Source organism: Cryptotermes secundus, unplaced genomic scaffold, assembly GCF_002891405.2.
Source record: "Cryptotermes secundus unplaced genomic scaffold, Csec_1.0 scaffold1024, whole genome shotgun sequence".
NCBI classification, from domain to species: domain Eukaryota; kingdom Metazoa; phylum Arthropoda; class Insecta; order Blattodea; family Kalotermitidae; genus Cryptotermes; species Cryptotermes secundus.
The window spans coordinates 107,578-113,577 of NW_019727414.1; the positions used below are offsets into that span (position 1 = coordinate 107,578).

Genomic DNA, 6,000 nt, shown 5'->3' on the forward strand with positions numbered 1-6,000 from the left:
TAAGCCATTTTAAAATATCTGTTTAGGAACGTAATACATACTATTAGCATTGAGATTTGAGGCTTTCACGGCTGTGACTATGAAGAAAGCAGTCTTCTGGGATTTGGCACCGTGTATATGTGGTGTTAACCGACGTGTTAACCGTAAAAGCAGACTGCTTTTACCGGTTCTCACGGTCTCTTCGCTTGCAGATTTTATATTTTTTCTTCTACCCTGAAGATGGAGGCGATACGTTCCTCCGAAACGTCGGTTAACACCACATATACACGGTGCCAAATCCCAGAAGACTGCTTTCTTCTTATTAGCATTGAGTTTGCGGGATTTGATATTCGCTTTACGCGTTTTCACTTTACGCTGAGTATTCCAGGAAAGAAACTACTAAGTAAAACTTGGCCGCTTATATCCCCAAAAAAGTAAAGTCAAGATTTTATAAAATTTAAAACAATTCCTCATTGAGATTTGGCTTCTTGAAACATATTTACAGATGGACCAAAGTGTGGGAAAACCAATAGGAGTTTGCAAATTGTAAGTCCAGGTTAAATTCTCTGTTAGAGTCATACTGCATTTCAATTTCAGAAAAGTTAATAACGTCCTTGAAGTGATAGTCTCGTCACGTAATTTGACTGCGAAATCCTGATAAAGTCCGTGCTAAAAATATATATTTTTAGTATAGCTCCAGAAAGAGGGATTTCAACCTGTACATTTCAAATTTTTTTAAAACTAGAAGAATAAGAAAACATAGTGTTGCAGCATTTGTATTTCTCAAATATTTCCTTCTAAATGGCGTCTAATAACTTCACTTATAGCGAAATATTCAGTAGTGGATCGAATTAAATGTAAAATAATCTGCATCAGAAACCAATTCTGTAAAAATGTTCAGAGAAATGTAGTGAAAACTTGTTGATGCAGACGAATTTGCGGTTTTCCAGCAAAATTTCTGACTCAAATACTTTTTAAGATTTTTTTTTTCATTTAGTAAGTAACCTCTTTTAACATCTTCCGAAGGTATATTTTATACGGTATTGGATGAATTTAAAATTATTCGAAAACTGTTTATCGTCACAAGAGCTGGTTGAGAACGTATCCGCGATACGTCAGAATAAAAGTGACATAAATAAAACATTGTAGTACTCACGTCTTCCGCCAGGTAGCGCTCTGTAGCGGACACTCTCAGTAACCCCCTCTGTGCAATCGCTTATATACCTGTCTCACCCACCACTCGCGCACATTGCGCGGGGGTTGATATTCTTTTGAGGGGGCGCGGATATTCGAAACCGACTTGTAACCCCACTCCTCCCCTTCTTCTCTTTAACCCCCGTTCCGCAACATTTATGGGAGTCCGCGCAAGCCAAGTGACCACAATTCGCAACCCGCGAGCAAGAGGCGACTCGAATTTAAAAAATTTGTTGTAACATTGAATGTTTAACCAAACTTAAGGTAAAACTATCCCTGTAACAGAACGTGGAGGCCCATAGGGATGTGAGATGTCGAGGCTTCCACATTTGCTAGACAATCGACTCACAGATGGCAGTGAGGTAGTCAGCCTTAAACACAGGCCGCTATTTACCACCAGGAAGATTCCTGGTACTCATTTCTGTTAGAGGCTGAGTCGACCCCAGGGCTATAATGCGGCTGGAAGGATTAAGTCAAATGAAAAATCTAATGACCTCATCGGGAATCGAACCCGCAACCTTCTGGCTTGTAGCACAGTGCCTCAACCAGCTACGGTACCGCGTGTCCCCTGGAGACGTCACATGACATTGACTTTGACTATGTCTCAGTCTTCAGAGGGCTAATATCAAACCAATCCGGCGGGGTACTAGCCTAGCATCATCTTGAATGAGCTGAGACAGCGTTTCGGAGGAATCTGCTGCCTCCATCTTCAAGACCTTCTGAGATATTTGCGAATTTCTTCTACATTTTAAGATAAATGAAAAACCAATAAATCATAATTTCAGATAATACAACGCGCGCAACAAATGATACCATTTAACTGCCACTACAAAGTATTACTTTAAACAAAATGTATAGCCCCATTAAAGGGTTGTCTTATTTTATTCTTGGGGTGAGCCTGAATCCCTTGGTACTGCCGCTAATGTGCTACTTTGTATAAGTTCCTGATGAAAGTGAAAATGGAGCTTTGGGTGGAACGAGAATTGGCAGAGGAAGCCTGAAATACTTGGAGATAAATCTGCCCACGTACCATTTTGGCCATCACAAATCCCACATGGACTACCCTGGGAGTGAAGCCGGGCCTCCGCGGTGAGAAGCCGGCGCCATGAACTGTAACGCCCACTTTCTGGCTTCATTTGTCTTCAAACAAGAGGGGCAAGTCTTCTAGAGCTGGGAACGCCATAGTTGGTTGTTGTACGTAAAAGTTCAGAAATGTACCCATAATAAAGGTAATGCTCTCCCTGTAACAGGACGTGGGGGCCCATAGGGTTGTGAGGCGTCGAGGCTCCCACATTTTCTAGACAATCGGCTCACAGATGGCGGTGAGGTTCAGTGAACCCATCCCTGTAACAGACCGTGGAGGCCCATAGGGTTGTGAGACGTCGAGGCTCCCAAATTTTCTAGACAATCGGCTCATAGATGGCGGTGAGGTCGTCAGCCTTACGCACCGGCCACCATTTACCACCAGGAAGATTCCTGGTGCTCATTTCTACTAGAAGCTGAGTCGACCCCAAGGCCATAGTGGGGCTAGAAGGATTATGTCAATTTGAAACGCAAATGATCTCATCGGGATTCGAACCCGCGACCTTCCGCCTTTTATCATAGTGCCTCAACCAAAATAGAACCATAGAGTAACAAATCTTGGACGTTCACTATATTACCTTCCTGTTTTTAAGACCGAAAGTGTTGCACAGAAAGAAAGACGCACTGGGTATACAATGTCTTTCTCTTTTGCTTTGGAACATTTGTTTGAATAGTTCTCTTCCCGCAATACGTGTTTCAGGGCTTGCAGAAATATAGGTCTCAATGTAGAGCCCGCTATTTCACTCAAACTTAAAATGAATCTGGGATGTGTCGAAAAAAAAATGGCAAAACCCGCCAGTATCAAAAATTCACGAAAATCCATTCAGCGACCCCATCCCGCTCACGCGTCTTCATGGCAGCCTGTCTAATTAATTAAGCATCACGCCAGGAAAAAGTTTTACCTTTCGAAACGTGACGAGATGCGAAGTTCTCACCACGGTGACTATGCAGATCACTGTCTTCTGAGATGTAACACCGTGTAGTCTAATGGATGGTTATTAATGTTTCGACTGAATCTGCAATCTCCGTCTTCTGAGCACAACTCATCTACATTGAAGATTAAGGCAGTAGTTATACAACTGGACAGACTTACAAGACATTGGACTTAAATCACCGTAATTATGATTGTATCAAATGCGAAGAGTACGGATTACAAACCATGATCATCATCATCATCATCATTGGCAAAACAGCCGTTTTTGAACCATAGTCTTCCTTCGAAGAGTCTTCCATATTTGTCTTGAATTAGACAAACCGGTTTTCGCTTCTATGGATCTCGCAACAGTAATATTTTACGGAGCAAGGTTGTCAGCCTTGCGTCCAACCCCCAAACCAGGAGGACCATGTGTTTGTGTTTACGACCCCCAGTAACAGGGTGACTCAGATAAATCCCCAGGCACCGGGTTCTCTTTTCGTCACCTTCTACGACTCGCAGGGTTGCGGTGAAGGTGTTGCATTTTTTTTTATTGCTAGTGAGGTGGGACTAACTCCCTTGAACTGCGGCCACTTCTGGCCTATTGTACCAGCCCCAGATGATAGGTGAGGGAGATTGTGGAGCAATTGGTGGAATGAAGATCAGCAGGGGAAACCGAAGTACTCGGAGAAAAGCTGCCCCAGCGCCACTTTGTCCACCACAAATCCCACTTCACCAAACCCGGGATCGAACCCGGGCCGCAGCGGTGGGAAGACAGCGACTAACCGCTTGAACTATACTCGCCTGCACACGGGATGCGGGGTGTTAATTTTTCACGGCATCCACCGCCTTGTTGAGTATAATGTTGTTCGTTCCTTAAACTTCGGTTGACCCTGAAGCGAAGTGATTGGCTTGGTGTTTGGGGTTCCCGTTTGCCAGCACAGATTGCGTTGGACGCAATCTGCAGAACAAACTGACGCCTTGCCTGGTAATCAACACGGCGTCCATGAAAAGGAGGCTCAGATAAGGGGGCTCCAGTACCTTTATCAACATTTTCAGCCCTTTCTATTATCTTTTCCTATTTAATGAATGAAACCAGGCTTATGATACGATCTTCCTGTCTGTGTATCCCACGTACCAACTTTTTGACCAGTTGACCGATTTTCACGAAACTTGTTATGAACATTATACAATCTGAGGCCACCGTGACGTCATATTTTTCAACTTCTTACAATTAGTATTGAAAAATCGGTCGCGGCGCGAAATTACGAGGTGGGAGATGCAGTCTGTCTGTCTGTCTCTCTCTCTGTCTCTATCTATCTATCTATCTATCTATCTATCTATCCATCTATTCCTGTTGCTCTCACTTGGAGCATAAGGTATCTGTGAAACACTTCGCTTCACCTCAATTTCTTGGTCTTAGGCAGTCAGTATGACACCTTGGACGGGGGATCAGCCCGACGCAAGGCCGCTACCTACATAAAAACAGAATAAATGCAAACATACATCCATGCCTTGAGTGGGATTCGAAACCACGATCCCAGTTTTGAAACGGGCGAAGACATTTCATGCCTTAGAAAGCGCGGCCATTGTGATCGGCTGGAAGAGGCAGTAGTGCCCCTTAATTGTTGGTCTTTATATGATCCAGAGTGACAGATGCAGCTTTTGTTAAGGCATTTGCTTAAATGTAGGAAGATAAAGCTATCCTTATACTAGGCTCTGAAGGTCCATAGGGTTGTGAGACATCGAGGTTCCCACATTTTTGCTAGACAATAGGTTCACAGATGGCGATAAGTTTGTCAGCCCTATGCGCCGGCCGCCCTTTACCCCCTGGAAGATTCCTGGTACTCATTTCTGTTAGAGGCTGAATCTGCCCCAGGGCCATAGTGCGGCTGGAAGTATTAGGTCAATTGTAAATCCAATGACCTCATGGGGAATCGAATCTGCGAACTTCCGGCTTGTAGCACGATGCCTCAACCAACTACGCTACCGACTGGCGTATGTTTCATGAACAAGAAATTATAAACTCACGAGCAAATCGGTGGTCCAGATGTAGTCATCTGCCTAATTCAAGGAAAAGGTGACTAAGGACACACAGATACTGCGAATTTGGTGGCTCCAAAGCATTGACTTTCCCCTTCCATGAACTGTTTAAGATTGAAAGGTGTACCGCAATTTGGAGTATTCCTATTTCACAGAAGCCTTCACTGACCTTAATTTTTACTTATTACAAAATGGCGTTCTCTCAGCGGGACAAAAGTTTTCTGCGCCTCCTCCTCCTTGTTCTTATTCGTCTTCTTCAAGGCTATGAAATGCTCAACCTCGCCGATTCAAGTCTAGCTAAGAATATATCTCGGAAATACAGATGTGATTTGGCATTGAATTAACTCTTTAAATCACTAATGTTGCTATATATACTATGTGTTTTAACGTTAAAGAATATCTATACTTTTATCACAGAATATTACGTGGCTTTTATAGTTTTCTATAATAAATAACTACAATTTTTCTAGTCAAAAGTAACCACTTCTGTTTTTGTAAGAAGGAGCAGTGTTTTTTTCAGTCTGCTGTCAAAAATCATAAAGATTAGAATATACAAAACTATAATTTTTCCCGTGATTCTGTATGGGTGTGAAACTTGGTCTCTGATATTAAGGGAGGAACATATTGAGAATAGGGTGTTGAGGAGAATTTTTGGACGGAAGAGAGATGAAGTGACACGAGGTTGGAGAAAACTGCATAATTATAGCTTCATAACTTGTACTCTTCTCCAAGAATAATTAGAATGATCGAGTCAAGGAGGATGAGGTGGGCAGGGCATGTAGCACGAA

The 6,000-nt window shown here is 43.0% G+C and overlaps 1 protein-coding gene across 1 annotated transcript in view; it reads right to left on the minus strand.

Annotated features, from left to right (window-relative positions):
- LOC111864768 (RYamide neuropeptides) overlaps positions 1 to 1,158 on the minus strand; it is a 52,884-nt gene extending 51,726 nt beyond the window's left edge. The window contains exon 1 of the mRNA XM_023852279.2: positions 1,136 to 1,158. The gene's annotated coding sequence lies outside the window, so the exon portion shown is untranslated. The remainder of the gene's footprint in view (positions 1 to 1,135) is intronic.
- Positions 1,159 to 6,000: the final 4,842 nt, after the last annotated feature.